Here is a 20,115-nt window from a genome sequence, read left to right on the forward strand (position 1 = left end):
TCCTCTCTACCTGGAAATACCTGTCCTCTGTTCCTGGGCCCAACTAGGCTCTGTACCTGGACCCTAGTTTCCTCTGTACCTGGACCCACCTGTCCTCTGTTCCTGGACAAAGCTGTCCTATGTACCTGGCCCCACCAGTCCTCTGTACCTGGACACACCTGTCCTCTGTACATGGACACACCTCTCCTCTGAACCTGGACACACCTGGCCTCTGTACCTGTACACACTTGACCACGATACCTGGACCCTCATGTCCTCTGTGCCTTGACACATCTGTCCTCTGCACCTGGACCCAACTTCCCTCTGTACCTGGACCCACCTTTCCTCTGTACCTGGAACCACCTGTACTCTGTGTCTGGACCCAACTTTCCTCTGTACATGGACACTCCTGTCCTCTGTACCTGGACACACCTGTCCTCTGTACCTGGACACATTTGTCCATTGTACCTGGACCCAAATGTCTTCTCCACCTGGACACACCTGCCCTCTGTACCTGGACCCACCTGTCCTCTGTACCTGTTCCCAACTGTTCTCTGTTCCTGGACACACCTGTCCTCTGTACCTGAACACAATTGTCCTCTGTACCTGGAAAAACCTGTCCTCTGTACCTGGGCCCAACTCGTCTCTGTACCTGGACCCTAGTCTCCTCTGAACCTGAACCCACCTGTCCTCTGTTCCTGGACAAAGCTGTCATATGTACCTGGCACCACCAGTTCTCTGTACCTGGACACACCTGTCCTCTGTACCTGGACTCATTTGTCCTCTGCACCTGGACCCACCTGTCCTCTGTACGTCATCCCAACTATCCTCTGTGCCTGAACCCAACTGTCCTCTGTACCTGGACACACCTGTCCTCTGTACCTGGACACACCTGTCCTCTGTACCTGGACACACCTGTCCTCTCTACCTGGACCCATATGTCCTCTGTACCTGAACACAACTGTCCTCTGTTCCAGGACCCACCTCTCCTCTGTACCTGGACCCACCAATGCTCTGTACCTGGGCACAACAGTCCTCTGCACCCAGACCCACCTGTCCCCTCTACCTGGACCCAACTGTCCTCTGTACTCGGACCCACATGCCCTCACCCTGGACCCACCTGTCCTCAGTAGGTGAACCCACCTGTCCTCTGTACCTGGACCCATCAGTCCTCAGTACCTGGAGCAACCTTTCCTCTATACCTGAACACAACTGTCCTCTGTTACTGCACCCAACTCTCTGCTGTACCGGGATCCATTTGTCCTCTGTACCAGGACCCACATGTCCTCTGTACCTGGACCCACATTTCCTCTGTACCTGGAAACACCTGTCCTCTGTACCTGGACCCACCTTTACTCTGTACCTGGACCCAACTGTTCTCTGTTCCTAGACACACCTGTCCTCTGTACATGAACACAATCGTCCTCTGTGCCTGGAAACACCTGTCCTCTGTTCCTGGGCCAAACTAGGCTCTGTACCTGGACCCTAGTTTCCTCTGTACCTGGACCCACCTGTCCTCTGTTCCTGGACAAAGCTGTCCTATATACCTGGCCCCACCAGTCCTCTGTACCTGGACACACCTGTCCTCTGTACATGGACACACCTGTCCTCTGAACCGGGACACACCTGGCCTCTGTACTTGTACACACTTGACCACGATACCTGGACCCTCATGTCCTCTGTGCCTGGACACATCTGTCCTCTGCACCTGGACCCAACTTTCCTCTGTACCTGGACCATCTTCTCCTCTGTACCTGGTCGCACCTGTCCTCTGTACCTCGAACCACCTGTCCTCTGTACCTGGACCAACATGTCATCTGTACCTGGACACAACTCGCCTCTGTACCTCTACCTAACTGTCCTTTTTACCTGGACCCACCTGTCCTCTGTATTTTGAACCACCTGTCCTCTGTATCTGGACCCCCTGTACTCTGTACCAGAAACAACCTGTTCTCTGTACTCGGATCCACCTGTGCTCTGTACCTGGTCCCACCTGTCCTCTGTATCTGGTCCCACCTGTCCTCTGTTCCTGGCCCCACCTGTTATCTGTACCCAGACACACCTGTCCGCTGTAGCTTGTCCCAAGTAACCTCTGTACTTTGACCCTCCTCTCCTCTGTACCTGGTCCCAACTGTTCTCTGCACTTGGATGCACCTGGCCTCTGCACCTGGACCCACCTGTCCTCTGTACCTGGACAGAGCTGTCCTCTCTATCTGGTCCCACCTGTCCTCTGTACCTGGACAGAGCTGTCTGCTGTACCTTGACCCAACTGTCCTCTGCACTCATACACACCTGTACTCTGTATTTGGACACACCTGTCCTTTTAACCTGGACCTACCTGTCCTCCCCACCTGGACTAACCTGTCCTCTGTACCTGGACACATTTGTCCTCTGTTCCTGGCCCCATCTGTCCTCTGTACCTGGACCCACCTTTCCTCTGTACCTGGAAACACCTGTCCTCTGTACCTGGACCCACCTTTCCTCTGTACCTGGACCCACCTGTACTCTGTACCTGGACCCAACTTTCCTCTGTACATGGACACTCCTGTCCTCTGTACCTGGACACACCTGTCCTCTGTACCTGGACACATTTGTCCATTGTACCTGGACCCAAATGTCTCCTCTACCTGGACACACCTGTCTTCTGTACCTGGTCCCACCTTTCCTCTGTACCTGGATTTACCTGTCCTCTGTACCTGGACTGAACTCGCCTCTGCACCTGGACCCACCTGTCCTCTGTACCTGGACCCACCTGTACTCTGTATTCGGACACACCTGTCCTCTGTATCTGGACCCCCTGCACTCTGTACCAGGAACCATATGTTCTCTGTACTCGGATCCACCTGTGCTCTGTAACTGCTCCCACCTGTCCTCTGTACGTGGCCCCACCTGTGCTCTGTGCCCAAACACATCTGACCACTGTACCTGGACCCAACTTTCCTCTGTACCTGGACCCTCCTCTCCTCTGCACCTGGTCCCAACTGCCCTCTGAACCTGAACCTAGCTGTCCTCTGTGCCTGGACCCACTTGTCCTCTGTTCCTGGGCCCACCTGTCCTCTGTACCTGGAGAGCTCTGTCCTCTGTATCTGGACCCACCTGTACTCTGTCCCTGGAGAGAGCTGTCTGCTGTACCTGGACCCAACTGTCCTCTGTACTATTTATCACCTGTACTCTTTATTTGGACACACCTATCCTTTCAACCTGGACCCACCTGTCCTCTGTACCTGGACCCAGCTGTGCTCTGTACCTGGATGCTCCTGTCCTCTGTACCCTGACCCACCTGTCCTCTGTACCTGTTCCAACGTGTGTTCTCTACATGTAAACCCCTGTCCTCTGAACCTGGACACACCTGTCATCTGGACCTGGAAACACCTCTCCTCTGTATCTCGACACACCTGTCCTCTGTACTCAAACCCATCTGTCCTCTGTACCTGGACCCACCTGTCCTCTGTACCTGGACCCACCTGTCCTCTGTACCTGTTCCCAACTGTTCTCTGTTCCTGGACACACCTGTCCTCTGTACCTGAACACAATTGTCCTCTGTACCTGGAAACACCTGTCCTCTATACCTGGGCCCAACTAGTCTCTGTACCTGGACCCTTGTCTCCTCTCTACCTGAACCCACCTATCCTCTGTTCCTGGACAAAGCTGTCCTATGTACCTGGCCCCACCAGTTCTCAGTACATGGACACACCTGTCCTCTGTACCTGGACTCATTTGTCCTCTGTACCTGGACCCACCTGTCCTCTGTACGTCATCCCAGCTATCCTCTGTGCCTGAACCCAACTGTCCTCTGTACCTGGACACATCTGTCCTCTGTACCTGGACACACCTGTCCTCTGTACCTGGACACACCTGTCCTCTCTACCTGGACCCATATCTCCTCTGTACCAGAACACAATTGTCCTCTGTTCCAGGACCCACCTCTCCTCTATACCTGGACCCACCAATGCTCTGTACCTGGGCACAACTGTCCTCTGTACCCAGACCCACATGTCCTCTCTACCTGGACACAGCTGTCCTCTATACTCAGACGCACCTACCCTCAACCTGGACCCACCTGTCCTCAGTAGGTGAACCCACCTGTCCTCTGTACCTAGACCCATCTGTCCTCAGTACCTGGAGCAACATTTCCTCTATACCTGAATACAACTGTCCTCTGTAGTTGCACCCAACTCTCTGCTGTACCGGGATCCATTTGTCCTCTGTACCAGGACCCACCTGTCCTCTGTACCTGGACCCACCTTTCCTCTGTACCTGGAAACACCTGTCCTCTGTGCCTGGACCCACCTTTACTCTGTACCTGGACCCAACTGTTCTCTGTACATGGACACTCCTGTCCCCTGAACCTGGACACACCTGGCCTCTATACCTGTACACACTTGTCCACTCTACCTGGACCCTCATGTCCTCTGTGCCTGGACACATCTGTCCTCTGTACCTGGACCCAACTTTCCTCTGTACCTGGACCATCCTCTCCTCTGTACCTGGTCGCACCTGTCCTCTGTACCTGGAACCACCTGTCCTCTGTACCTGGACCCACCTGTCGTCTGTACCTGGACACAACTCGCCTCTGTGCCCCTACCTAACTGTCCTCTGTACCTGGACCCACTTGTCCTCTGTATTCAGAACCACCGGTCCTCTGCATCTGGACCCCCTGTACTCTGTACCAGGAACAACCTGTTCTCTGTACTCGGATCCACCTGTGCTCTGTACCTGGTCCCACCTGTTCTCTGTATCTGGTCCCACCTGTCCTCTGTTCCTGGCCCCACCTGTTCTGTGTACCCAGACACACCTGTCTGCTGTAGCGTGTTCCAACCAACCTCTGTACTTGGACCCTCCTCTCCTCTGTACCTGGTCTCAACTGTTCTCTGTACCTGGACCAACCTGTCCTCTGTACCTGGACCCATCTGTCCTCTGTATCTGTTCCCAACTGTTCTCTGTTCCTGGACACACCTGTCCTCTGCACCTGAACACAATTGTCCTCTATACCTGGAAACAGCTGTCCTCTGTACCTCAGCCCAGCTAGGCTCTGTACCTGGACCCTAGTCTCCTCTGTACCTGAACCCACCTGTCCTCTGTTCCTGGACAAAGCTGTCCTATGTACCTGGCCCCACCAGTCTTCTGTACCTGGACACTCCTGTTCTCTGTACCTGGACTCATTTGTCCTCTGTACCTGGACCAACCTGTCCTCTGTACCTCGTCCCAGCTATCCTCTGTACCTGGACCCAACTGTCCTCTGTACCTGGACACACCTGTCCTCCATACCTGGACACACCTGTCCTCTGTACCTGGACACACCTGTCCTCTCTACCTGGACACATGTGTCCTCTGTTCCTAGCCCCATCTGTCTGCTGTTCCTGGAAACACCTGTCCTCTGTATCTGGACAGACCTGTCCTCTGTTCCAGGACCCACCTCTCCTCTGTACCTGGACCCACCAATGCTCTGTACCTGGGCACAACTGCCCTCTGTACCCGGACCCACCTGTCCTCTTTACCTGGACCCAGCTGTCCTCTGTACTCGGACCCACATGCCCTCCCCCTGGACCCACCTGTCCTCAGTAGGTAAACCGACCTGTCCTCTGTACCTGGACCCATCTGTCCTCAGTACCTGGAGCAACCTGTCTGCTATACCTGAACACAACTGTCCTCTGTAGCTGCACCCAACTCTCCGCTGTACCGGGATCCATTTGTCCTCTGCACCAGGACCCACCTGTCCTCTTTAACTTGAAACACCTGTCCTCTGCAACTTGACACACCTGTCCTCTGTAACTGGACACACCTGTCCTTTCTTCCTGGGCCTAGCTGTGCTATATACCTGGTCCCACCTGCCCTCTGTACCTCATCCCATCTAGCCTCTGTACCTGGACGCACCTGTCCTCTGTAACTGGACCTACCTTTCCTCTGTACTTGGACTCAACTGTGCTCTGTACCTGGACACAACTGTCCTCTGTACCTGGACACACCTGTCCTCCATACCTGGAAACAACAGTCCTCTGTACCTGGACAAACCTGTCCTCTGTACCTGGACACATTTGTCCTCTGTTCCTGACCACATCTGTCCTCTGTACCTGGAAACACCTGTCCTCTTTACCTGGACCCAGCTTTCCTCTGTACCTGGACCCTCCTCTCCTCTGTACCTGGTCGCACCTTTCCTCTGTACCTGGACCCACCTGTCCTCTGTACCTGGACCCAACTTTCCTCTGCACCTGGACCCGCCTGTACTCTGTACCTGGACAGAGCTGTCCTCTGTATCTGGTCCCACCTGTCCTCTGTACCGGGACAGAGCTGTCCGCTGTATCTGGACCCAACTGTCCTCTGAACTCGTACACATCTGTACTCTGTATTTGGACACACCTGTCCTTTCAACCTGGAACTACGTGTCCTCCCCAGCTGGACTCAACTGTGCTCTGTACTTGGACCCAACTGTCCTCTGTACCTGGACGCACCTGTATTCTGTACCTGGACACACCTGTCCTCTGTACCTGGACACATTTGTCCATTGTACCTGGACCCACATGTCCTCTGTACCTGGACACACCTGTCCTCTGTACCTGGACCCACCTGTCCTCTGCACCTGGACCCACCTGTCCTATGTACCTCGACCCAACTCGCCTCTGTACCTGGACCCAACTGTCCTCCGTCCCTGGGCCCACCTGTACTCTGTATTCGGACCCACCTGTCCTCTGTATCTGGACACCCTGCACTCTGTACCAGGAACCACATGTTCTCTGTACTCGGATCCACCTGTGCTCTGTAACTGGTCCCACCTGTCCTCTGTACCTGGCCCCACCTGTCTGTAACCAGACACACCTGTCTGCAGTACCTTGACCCAACTTTCCTCTGTACCTGGACACTCCTGTCCTCTGTACCTGGTCCCAACTACCAATTGTAACTGGACCTACCTGTATTCTGTACTAGACTCATCTGTCCTCTGTAGTTGGACCCACATGTCCTCTGTACCTGGACCCGCCCTTCCTCTGTACCTGGACACATCTGCCCTCGGTACCTGGACGCAGCTGTCCTCTGTACCTGGACACACCTGTCCTCTGTACCTGGACACATTTGTCCATTGTAACTGTACCCACATGTCCTCTGTACCTGGACACACCTGTACTCTGTACCTGGACCCACCTTTCCTCTGTACCTGGACCCTCCTCTCCTCTGTACCTGGTCACACCTGTCCTCTGTACCTGGATCCACCTGTCCTCTGTACCTGGACCCAACTGTCCTCTGTACCTGGACCCACCTGTACTCTGTATTCGGACCTACCTGTCCTCTGTATCTTGTCACCCTGCACTCTGTACCAGGAACCACATGTTCTCTGTACTCGGATCCACCTGTGCTCTGTAACTGGTCCCACCTGTCCTCTGTACCTGGCCCCACCTGTCCTCTGTAAACAGACACACCTGTCTGCAGTACCTGGACCCAACTTTCCTCTGTACCTGGACACTCCTGTCCTCTGTACCTAGACTCATCTGTCCTCTGTACCTGGCCCCACCTTTCCTCTGTACCTGGAAACACCTGTCCTCTGTACCTGGACCCACCTTTACTCTGTACCTGGACCCAACTGTTCTCTGTTCCTGGACACACCTGTCCTCTGTACATGAACACAATTGTCCTCTCTACCTGGAAACAGCTGTCCTCTGTACCTGGACCCTAGTTCCTGTGTACCTGGACACACCTGTCCTCTGTTCCTGGACAAAGCTGTCCTCTGTACCTGGCCCCACCAGTCCTCTGTACCTGGACACACATGTCCTCTGCACATGGACACACCTGTCCTCTGTACCTGGACACACCTGGCCTCTGTACTTGTACACACTTGACCACTCTACCTGGACCCTCATGTCCTCTGTGCCTGGACACATCTGTCCTCTGCACCTGGACCCAACTTTCCTCTATACCTGGACCCTCCTCTTCTCTGTACCTGGTCGCACCTGTCCTCTGTACCTGGAACCACCTGTCCTCTGTACCTGGACCCACCTGTCATCTGTACCTGGACACAACTCGCCTCTGTACCTGGACCCAACTGTCCTCTGTACCTGGACACACCTGCCCTCCGTACCTGGACACACCTGTCCACTGTACCTGGACACACCTGTTCTCTCTACCTGGACACATTTGTCCTCTGTTCCTGGCCCCATCTGTCTGCTGTACCTGGAAACACCTGTCCTCTGTATCTGGACACACACGTCCTCTGTTCCAGGACCCACCTCTCCTCTGTACCTGGACCCACCAATGCTCTGTACCTGGGCACAACTGCCCTCTGTACCCGGACCCACCTGTCCTCTGTACCTGGACCCAGCTGTCCTGTGTACTCGGACCCACATGCCCTCACCCTGGACCCACCTGTCCTCAGTAGGTGAACCGACCTGTCCTCTGTACCTGGACCCATCTGTCCTCAGTGCCTGGAGCAACCTGTCCGCTATACCTGAACACAACTGTCCTCTGTAGCTGCACCCAACTCTCCGCTGTACCGGGATCCATTTGTCCTCTGTACCAGAACCCACCTGTCCTCTTTACCTTGAAACACCTGTCCTCTTCAACTAGACACACCTGTCCTCTGTAACTGGACACACCTGTCCTTTCTTCCTGGGCCTTGCTGTGCTCTATACCTGGTCCCACCTGCCCTCTGTACCTCGTCCTAGCTAGCCTCTGTACCTGGACCCACCTGTCCTCTGTACCTGGACCTACCTGTCCTCTGTACTTGGACTCAACTGCGCTCTGTACCTGGACACAACTGTCCTCTGTACCTGGACACACCTGTCTTCCATACCTGGAAAAACGAGTCCTCTGTACCTGGACACACCTGTCCTCTGTACCTGGACACATTTGTCCTCTGTTCCTGACCCCATCTGTCCTCTGTACCTGGAAACACTTGTCCTCTGCACCTGGACCTTCCTCTCCTCTGTACCTGGTCGCACCTTTCCTCTGTACCTGGACCCACCTGTCCTCTGTACCTGGACACAACTTTCCTCTGCACCTGGACCCACCTGTACTCTGTACCTGGACAGAGCTGTCCTCTGTATCTGGTCCCACCTGTCCTCTGTACCGGGACAGAGCTTTCTGCTGTATCTGGACACAACTGTCCTCTGAACTCGGACACATCTGTACTCTGTATTTGGACACACCTGTCCTTTCAACCTGGAACTACCTGTCCTCCCCACCTGGACTCACCTGTGCTCTGTACCTGGACCTAACTGTCCTCTGTAACTGGACGCACCTGTCCTCTGTACCTGGACACACCTGTCCTCTGTACCTGGACACATTTGTCCATTGTACCTGGACCCACATGTCCTCTGTACCTGGACACACCTGTCCTCTGTACCTGGACCCACCTGTCCTCTGCACCTGGACCCACCTGTCCTATGTACCTCGATCCAACTCGCCTCTGTGCCTGGACCCAACTGTCCTCTGTCCCTGGGCCCACCTGTACTCTGTGTTCGGACCCACCTGTCCTCTGTATCTGGACACCCTGCACTCTGTACCAGGAACCACATGTTCTCTGTACTCGGATCCACCTGTGCTCTGTAACTGGTCCCACCTGTCCTCTGTACCGGGCCCCACCTGTCCTCTGTAACCAGACACACCTGTCTGCAGTACCTGGATACAACTTTCCTCTGTACCTGGACACTCCTGTCCTCTGTACCTGGTCCCAACTATCAACTGTAACTGGACCTACCTGTATTCTGTACCAGACTCATCTGTCCTCTGCAGTTGGACACACATGTCCTCTGTACCTGGACCCGCCTTTCCTCTGTACCTGGACACACCTGCCCTCTGTACCTGGACGCAGCTGTCCTCTGTACCTGGACACACCTGTCCTCTGTACCTGGACACATTTGTCCATTGTAACTGTACCCACATGTCCTCTGTACCTGGACACACCTGTACTCTGTACCTGGACCCACCTTTCCTCTGTACCTGGACCTCCTCTAAGCTGTACCTGGTCGCACCTCTCCTCTGTACCTGGATCCACCTGTCCTCTGTACCTGGACCCACCTGTACTCTGTATTCGGACCCGCCTGTCCTCTGTATCTGGACACCCTGCACTCTGTACCAGGAACCACATGTTCTCTGTACTCGGATCCACCTGTGCTCTGTAACTGGTCCCACCTGTCCTCTGTACCTGGCCCCACCAGTCCTCTGTAACCAGACACACCTGTCTGCAGTACCTGGACCCAACTTTCCTCTGTACCTGGACACTCCTGTCCTCTGAACCTGGTCCCAACTACCCTCTGTAACTAGACCCACCTGTCCTCTGTATCTAGCCTCATCTGTCCTCTGTACCTGGACCCACCTTTCCTCTGTACCTGGAAACACCTGTCCTCTGTACCTAGACCCACCTTTCCTCTGTACCTGGAAACACCTGTCCTCTGTACCTGGACCCACCTTTACTCTGTACCTGGACCCACCTGTTCTCTATTCCTGGACACACCTGTCCTCTGTACATGAACACAATTGTCCTCTGTACCTGGCAACAGCTTTCCTCTGTTCCTGGGCCCAACAAGGCTCTGTACCTGGACCCTAGTTTCCTCTGTACCTGGACCCACCTGTCCTCTGTACATGGACACACCTATCCTCTGAACCTGGACACACCTGGCCTCTGTACTTGTACACACTTGACCACTCTACCTGGACCCTCATGTCCTCTGTGCCTGGACACATCTGTCCTCTGCACCTGGACCCAACTTTCTTCTGTACCTGGACCCTCCTCTCCTCTGTACCTGGTCGCACCTGTCCTTTGTACCTGGAACCACCTGTCCTCTGCACCTGGACCCACCTGTCATCTGTACCTGGACACAACTCGCCTCTGTACCTCTACCTAACTGTCCTCTGTACCTGGACCCACCTGTCCTCTGTATTTGGAACCACCTAACCACCTGTCCTCTGTATCTGGACCCCCTGTACTCTGTACCAGGAACAACCTGTTCTCTGTACTCGGATCCACCTGTCCTCTGTATCTGGTCCCACCTGTCCTCTGTTCCTGGCCCCACCTGTCCTCTGTACCCAGAAACACCTGTCCGCTGTAGCGTGTTCCAGCTAACCTCTGTACTTGGACCCTCCTCTCCTCTGTACCTGGTCCCAACGGTTCTCTGTACTCGGATCCACCTGTCCTCTGCACCTGGACCTGCCTGTCTTCTGTACCTGGACAGTGCTGTCCTCTGTATCTGGTCCCACCTGTCCTCTGTACCTGGACAGAGCTGTCCGCTGTACCTGGACCCAACTGTCCTCTGCACTCGTACACACCTGTACTCTGTATTTGGACACACCTGTCCTTTCAACCTGGACCTGGCTGTCCTCCACACCTGGACTCACCTGCCCTCTGTACCTGGACACATTTGTCCTCTGTTCCTGGCCTCATCTGTCCTCTGTACCTGGACCCACCTTTCCTCTGTACCTGGAAACACCTGTCCTCTGTACCTGGACCCATCTTTCCTCTGTACCTGGACCCACCTGTACTCTGTATCTGGACCCAACTTTCTTCTGTACATGGACACCCCTGTCCTCTGTACCTGGACAGACCTGTCCTCTGTACCTGGACACATTTGTCCATTGTACCTGGACCCAAATGTCTTCTCTACCTAGACACAACTGTCCTCTGTACCTGGACCCACCTGTCCTCTGTACCTGGACTCACCTGTCCCCTGTACCTGGACTGAACTCGCCTCTGCACCTGGACCCACCTGTCCTCTGTACCTCGACCCATCTCTACTCTATATTCGGACACACCTGTCCTCTGTATCTGGACCCGCTGCATTCTGTACCAGGAACCACATGTTCTCTGTACTCGGATCCACATGTGCTCTGTAACTGCTCCCACCTGTCCTCTGTGCCCAAACACATCTGTCCGCTGCACCTGGACCCAACTTTCCTCTTTACCTGGACCCTCCTCTCCTCTGTACCTGGACCCACTTGTCCTCTGTACCTGGACCCACCTGCCCTCTGTACCTGGAGAAATCTGTCCTCTGTATCTGGACCCACCTGTACTCTGTCCCTGGAGAGAGCTGTCCGCTGTACCCGGACCAACCTGTACTCTGTACCTGGAGCCACTTTTACTCTGTATTCGGACACACCTGTGCTCTGTACCTGGACCCATCTGTCCTCAGTACCTGAGCAACCTTTCCTCTATACCTGAACACAACTGTCCTCTGTAGCTGCACCCAACTCTCTGCTGTACCGGGATCCATTTGTCCTCTGTAGCAGGACCCACCTGTCCTCTGTACCTGGACCCACCTTTCCTCTGTACCTGGAAACACCTGTACTCTGTACCTGGACCCACCTTTACTCTGTACCTGGACCCAACTGTTCTCTGTTCCTAGACACACCTGTCCTCTGCACCTGAACACAATTGTCCTCTGTACCTGGAAACACCTGTCCTCTGCACCTCGGCCCAACTAGGCTCTGTACCTGGACCCTAGTCTCCTCTGTACCTGGACCCACCTGTCTTCTGTTCCTGGACAAAGCTGTCCTATGAACCTGGCCCCACCAGTCCTCTGTACCTGGACACACCTGTCCTCTGTACCTGGACTCATTTGTCCTCTGTACCTGGACCCACCTGTCCTCTGTACCTCATCCCAGCTATCCTCTGTACCTGGACCCAACTGTCCTCTGAGCCTGGACACACCTGTCCTCCATACCTGGAAACACCTGTCCTCTATACCTGGACCCACCTGTCCTCTGTACCTCGTCCCAGCTATCCTCTGTACCTAGGCCCAACTCTCCTCTGTACCTGGACACACCTGTCCTCCGTACCTGGACACACCTGTCCTCTGTACCTGGACACACCTGTCCCCTGTACCTGGACACATTTGTCCTCTGTTCCTGGCCCCATCTGTCTGCTGTACCTGGAAAAACCTGTCCTCTGTATCTGGACACACCTGTCCTCTGTTCCAGGACCCACCTCTCCTCTGTACCTGGACCCACCAATGTTCTGTACCTGGGCACAACTGCCCTCTGTACCCGGACCCACCTGTCCTCTGTACCTGGACCCAGCTGTCCTCTGTACTCGGACCCACATGCCCTCACCCTGGACCCACCTGTCCTCAGTAGGTGAACCGACCTGTCCTCTGTACCTGGACCCAACTGTCCTCTGCACTCGTACACATCTGTACTCTGTATTTGGACACACCTGTCCTTTCAACCTGAAACTACCTGTCCTCCCCACCTGGACTAACCTGTGCTCTGTACCTGGACCCAACTGTCCTCTGTACCTGGATACACCTGTCCCCTGTACCTGGACACATTTGTCCATTGTACCTGGACCCACATGTCCTCTGTACCTGGACACACCTGTCCTCTGTACCTGGACCCACCTGTCCTCTGCACCTGGACCCACCTGTCCTATGTACCTCGACCCAACTTGCCTCTGTACCTGGACCCAACTGTCCTCTGTCCCTGGGTCTACCTGTACTCTGTATTTGGACCCCCCTGTCCTCTGTATCTGGACACTCTGCACTCTGTACCAGGAACCACATGTTCTCTGTACTCTGTACTCAGATCCACCTGTGCTCTGTAACTGATCCCACCTGTCCTCTGTACCTGGCCCCACCTGTCCTCTGTAACCAGACACACCTGTCTGCAGTACCTGGACCCAACATTCCTCTGTACCTGGACACTCCTGTCCTCTGTACCTGGTCCCAACTACCAACTGTAACTGGACCTACCTTTCCTCTGTACCTAGATTCATCTGTCCTCTGTAGTTGGACCCACATGTCCTCTGTACCTGGACCCGCCTTTCCTCTGTACCTGGACACACCTGCCCTCTGTACCTGGACGCAGCTGTCCTCTGTACCTGGACACACCTGTCCTCTGTACCTGGACACATTTGTCCATTGTAACTGTACCCACATGTCCTCTGTACCTAGACACACCTGTACTCTGTACCTGGACCCACCTTTCCTCTGTACCTGGACCCTCCTCTCCTCTGTACCTGGTCGCACCTGTCCTCTGTACCTGGATCCACCTGTCCTCTGTACCTGGACCCAACTGTCCTCTGTACCTGGACCCACCTGTACTCTGTATTCGGACCCACCTGTCCTCTGTATCTGGACACCCTGCACTCTGTACCAGGAACCACATGTTCTCTGTACTCGGATCCACCTGTGCTCTGTAACTGGTCCCGCCTGTCCTCGGTACCTGGCCCCACCTGTCCTCTGTAACCAGACACACCTGTCTGCTGTTCCTGGACCCAACTTTCCTCTGTACCTGGACACTCCTGTCCTCTGTACCTGGTCCCAACTACCCTCTGTAACTGGACCCACCTGTCCTCTGTACCTAGACTCATCTGTCCTCTGTACCTGGACCCACCTTTCCTCTGTACCTGGAAACACCCATCCTCTGTACCTGGACCCACCTTTCCTCTCTACCTGGAACCAACTGTTCTCTGTTCCTGGACACACCTGTCCTCTGTACATGAACACAATTGTCCTCTGTACCTGGAAACACCTGTCCTCTGTAGCTGGGCCCAACTAGGCTCTGTACCTGGACCCTAGTCTCCTCTGTACCTGGACCCACCTGTCCTCTGTTCCTGGACAAAGCTGTCCTATGTACCTGGCCCCACCAATCCTCTGTACCAGGACACATCTGTCCTCTGTACCTCGTCCCAGCTACCCTCTGTACCTAGACCCAACTCTCCTCTGTACCTAGACACACCTGTCCTCCGTACCTGGACACACCTGTCCTCTGTACCTGGCCACACCTGTCCTCTCTACCTGGACCCAGCTGTCCTCTGTACTTGGACCAAATGCCCTCACCCTGGACGCACCTGTCCTCAGTAGGTGAACCGACGTGTCCTCTGTACCTGGACCCATCTGTCCTCAGTACCTGGAGCAACCTGTCCTGGACCCACCAATGCGCTGTACCTGGGCACAACTGTCCTCTGTACCCGGACCCACCTGTCCTCTCTACCTGGACCCAGCTGTCCTCTGTACTTGGACCCACATGCCCTCACCCTGGACGCACCTGTCCTCAGTAGGTGAACCGACGTGTCCTCTGTACCTGGACCCATCTGTCCTCAGTACCTGGAGCAACCTGTCCTGGACCCACCAATGCGCTGTACCTGGGCACAACTGTCCTCTGTACCCGGACCCACCTGTCCTCTCTACCTGGACCCAGCTGTCCTCTGTACTTGGACCCACATGCCCTCACCCTGGACGCTCCTGTCCTCAGTAGGTGAACCGACGTGTCCTCTGTACCTGGACCCATCTGTCCTCAGTACCTGGAGCAACCTGTCCTCTATACCTGAACACAACTGTCCTCTGTAGCTGCACCCAACTCTCCACTGTACCGGGATCCATTTGTCCTCTGTACCAGGACCCACCTGTTCTCTGTACCTTGAACCACCTGTCCTCTGCAACTAGACACACCTGTCCTCTGTAACTGGACACACATGTCCTTTCTTCCTGGGCCTAGCTGTGCTCTATACCTGGTCCCACCTGCCCTCTGTACCTCGTCCCAGCTAGCCTCTGTACCTTGACCCACCTGTCCTCTGTACCTGGACCGACCTGTCCTCTGTACTTGGACTCAACTGTGCTCTGTACCTGGACACAACTGTCCTCTGTACCTGGACACACCTGTCCTCCATACCTGGAAACACCAGTCCTCTGGACCTGGACACACCTGTCCTCTGTACCTGGACACATTTGTCCTCTGTTCCTGACCCCATTTGCCCTCTGTACCTGGAAACACCTGTCCTCTGTACCTGGACCCAGCTTTCCTCTGTACCTGGACCCTCCTCTCCTCTGTACCTGGTCGCACCTTTCCTCTGTACCTGGACCCAGCTGTCCTCTGTACCTGGACCCAACTTTCCACTGCACCTGGACCCGCCTGTACTCTGTACCTGGACAGAGCTGTCCTCTGTATCTGGCCCCACCTGTCCTCTGTACCGGGACAGAGCTGTCCGCTGTATCTGGACCCAACTGTCCTCTGCACTCGTACACACCTGTACTCTATATTTGGACACACCTGTCCTTTCAAACTGGACCTACCTGTCCTCCCCACCTGGACTCACCTTTGCTCTGTACCTGGATCCAACTGTCCTCTGTACCTGGATGCACCTATCCTCTGTACCTGGACACACCTGTCCTCTGTACCTTGACACATTTGTCCATTGTACCTGGACCCTCATTTCCTCTGAACCTGGTCACACCTGTACACTGTACCTGGACCCACCTTTCCTCTGTACCTGGACCCTCCTCTCCTCTGTACCTGGTCGCACCTATCCTCTGTACCTGGACCCACCTGTCCTCTGCACCTGGACCCACCTGTCCTCTGTACCTGGACCCAACTCGCCTCTGTAACTGGAGTCACCTGTACTCTGTATTCGGACCCACCTGTCCTCTGTATCTGGACACCCTGCACTCTGTACCAGGAACCACATGTTCTCTGTACTCGGATCCACCTGTGCTCTGTAACTGGTCCCACCTGTCCTCTGTACCTGGCCCCACCTGTCCTCTGTAACCAGACACACCTGTCTGCAGTACCTGGACCCAACTTTCCTCTGTACCTGGACACTCCTGTCCTCTGTACCGGGTCCCAACTACCCTCTGTAACTGGACCTGCCGGTCCTCTGTACCTAGTCTCATCTGTCCTCTGTACCTGGACACACCTGCCCTCTGCACCTGGACACACCTGTCCTCTGTACCTGGACCCAACTTTCCTCTGTACCTGGACCCTCCTCTCCTCTGTACCTGGTTGCACCTTTCCTCTGTACCAGAACCCACCTGTCCTCTGCACCTGGACCCAACTGTCCTCTGTACATGGACACTCCTGTCCTCTGAACCTGGACACACCTGGCCTCTGTACCTGTATACACTTGTCCACTGTACCTGGACCCTCATTGCCTCTGTGCCTGGACATGCCTGTCCTCTGTACCTGGTACAAACTTTCCTCTGTACCTGGACCCTCCTCTCCTCTGTACCTGGTCACACCTGTCCTCTGTACCTGGAACCACCTGTCCTCTGTACCTGGACCCACCTGTCATCTGTACCTGGACACAACTCGCCTCTGTACCTCTACCTAACAGTCCTCTGTACCTGGACCCACCTGTACTCTGTATTCGGTACCACCTGTCCTCTGTATCAGGACCCCCTGTACTCTGTACCAGGAAGAACCTGTGCTCTGTACTCGGATCCACCTGTGCTCTGTACCTGGTCCCACCTGTCCTCTGTACCTGGCCCCACCTGTCTTCTGTACCCAGACACACCTGTCCGCTGTAGTGTGACCCAACTATCCTCTGTACTTGGACCCTCCTCTCCTCTGTACCTGGTTCCAACTATTCTCTTTACTCGGATCAACCTGTCCTCTGCACCTGGACCCGCCTGTCCTCCGTACCTGGACAGAGCTGTCCTCTCTATCTGGTCCCACCTGTCCTCTGTGCCTGGACAGAGCTGTCCGCTGTACCTGGACCCAACTGTCCTCTACACTCATACACACCTGTACTCTTTATTTGGAAACACCTGTCCTTTCCACCTGGACCTACCTGTCCTCCCCACCTGGACTCACCTGTCCTCTGTACCTGGACACATTTGTCCTCTGTTCCTGGCCCCATCTGTCCTCTGTACCTGGACCCACCTTTCCTCTGTACCTGGAAAAACTTGTCCTCTGTACCTGGACCCACCTGTACTCTGTACCTGGACCCAACATTCCTCTGTACATGGACACTCCTGTCCTCTGCACCTGGACACACCTGTCCTCTGCACCTGGACACATTTGTCCATTGTACCTGAACCCAAATGTCCTCTGTACCTGGGCACACCTGTACTCTGTACCTTGACCCACATTTCCTCTGTACCTTGACCCTACTCTCCTCTATACCTGGTCACACCTGTCCTCTGTACCTGGACCCACCTGTCCTCTGTACCTGGACCCACCTGTCCTCTGTACCTGGACTCAACTCGCCTCTGCACCTGGACCCAACTGTCCTCTGTACCTGGATCCAACTGTACTCTGTATTCAGACACAACTGTCCTCTGTATCTGGACCCCCTGCACTCTGTACCAGGAACCACATGTTCTCTGGTCTCGGATCCACCTGTGCTCTGTAACTGCTCCCACCTGTCCTCTGTACCTGGCCCCACCTGTCCTCTGTGCCCAGACACATCTGTCCGCTGTACCTGGAGAGACTTGTCCTCTGTTTCTGGACCCACCTGTATTCTGTCCCTGGAGAGAGCGGTCCACTGTACCTGGACCCAACTATCCTCTGTACTCGTTATCACCTGTACTCTGTATTTGGACACACCTATCCTTTCAACCTGGACCCACCTGTCCTCTGTACCTGGACCCAGCTGTAGTCTGTACCCGGACGCTCCTGTCCTCAGTATCTGGACCCACCTGTCCTCTGTACTCAGACCCACCTGTCCTCTGAACCTGGACATACCTTTCGTCTGTACTCAGATCCACCTGTGCTCGGCACCTGGACACACCTCTCCTCTGTACCTGAACACAACTGTCCTCTGTACCTGGACCCACATGTCCTCTGTACCTGAACCCACCTGTTCTCTTTACCTGGCCCCACCCGTTCTCTGTACCTGGACCCATCTGTCCTCTGTACCTGGACCCACCTGTCCTCTGTACCTGAACACAACTGTCCTCTGTAGCTGGACCCACCTGTCCTCTGTACTGGGATCCACCTGTACTCTGTACATGAACCCACCTGTCCTCTGTACCAGGACCCACCTGTCCTCTGTACCTGGACCCACCTATCCTCTGCACCTGGACACACCTGTCCTCTGTAACTGGACACACCTATCCTTTGTACCTGGATCCACCTCTGCTTTGTACCTTGTCCCATATGTCCTCTGCAACTGGCCACACCTGTCCACTGTACCTGCATCAATCAGTCCACTGTACCTGGACCCACCTGTGCTCTGTTCCTGGACCCTCCACCCATCTGTAACTGGACCCAACTGTCCTCTGTACCTGGACCAACCTGTGCTCTGTAACTGGACCCACCTGTCCTCTGTACCTTGACCCACCTGTCCTCTATACCTGGACCCACCTGTCCTCTGTAACTGGACCCACCTGTTCTTTGTTCCTGGACACACCTCTCCTCTGTACTTCGATCCACTTGTCCTCTGTACCTGGACCCACCCATCCTCTGTACCTGAACTCAACTGGCCTCTATACCTGGACCCACCAATCGTCTGTCCCTGGGCACAACTGTCCTCTGTATCCATACCCACCTCTCCTCTGTACTCAGACTCACATGCCCTCACCCTGGACCCAAATGTCCTCAGTAGGTGAACCAAACTGTCCTCTGTACCTGGACCCACTTGTCCTCTGTACCTGGACACAACTGTCCTCTATACCTGAACACAACTGTCCTCTGTAGCTGGACCCACCTGTCCGCTGTACTGGGATCCACCTGTACACTGTACCTGAACCCATCTTTCCTCTGCACCAGGACCCAACTGTCCTCTGTACCTGGACTCACCTGACGCTGTTCCTGGACAAAGCTGTCATTTCTACCTGGCCCCACCTGTCCTCTGTACCTGGGCCCACCTGTCCTCTGTACATGGACCCACCTGTCCTCTGTACCTGGATCTACCTGTCCTCTGTACCTGAACACAACTGTCCACTGTACCTGGACCAAACTCTCCTCTGTACTCGGATCTACCTGTCCTCTGTAACTGGTCCCACCCATCCTCTGTACCTGGACTCACCTATGCTCTGTACCTGGATGCACCTGTCCTCTGTACCTGGACACACCTGTCCTCTGTAACTGGACACACCTGTCCTCTGTACCTGGACACACCTGTCCCCTGCACATGGACACATTTGTTCTCTGTACCTGGCCCCCATCTGTCCTCTATACTGAACACACCTGTCCTCTGTACCTGGATCCACATTTCCTCTGTACCTGGACACTCCTCTCCTCTGTACATATTCAGACCTTTCCTCTGTACCTGGACCCACCTGTCCTCTGTACCTGGATTCACCTCTCCTCTGTACCTGGACCCACCTTTCCTTTGTATCTGGTCCCAGCTATCCGCTGTACCTGGACTCACCTGTCCTCTGTGCCTGGACCCACCTGTCCTCTGTACCTGGGCCAACCTGTGCTCTGTACCTTGAACTACTTGTCCTCTGTACCTGGACAAACTGTCCTCTGTACCTGGTCCAAAGTGTGCTCTGGACC

Source organism: Somniosus microcephalus, unplaced genomic scaffold, assembly GCF_052327205.1.
Source record: "Somniosus microcephalus isolate GS21.2 unplaced genomic scaffold, FLI_Smic_1.0 unresolved_chr2, whole genome shotgun sequence".
Taxonomy (NCBI): domain Eukaryota; kingdom Metazoa; phylum Chordata; class Chondrichthyes; order Squaliformes; family Somniosidae; genus Somniosus; species Somniosus microcephalus.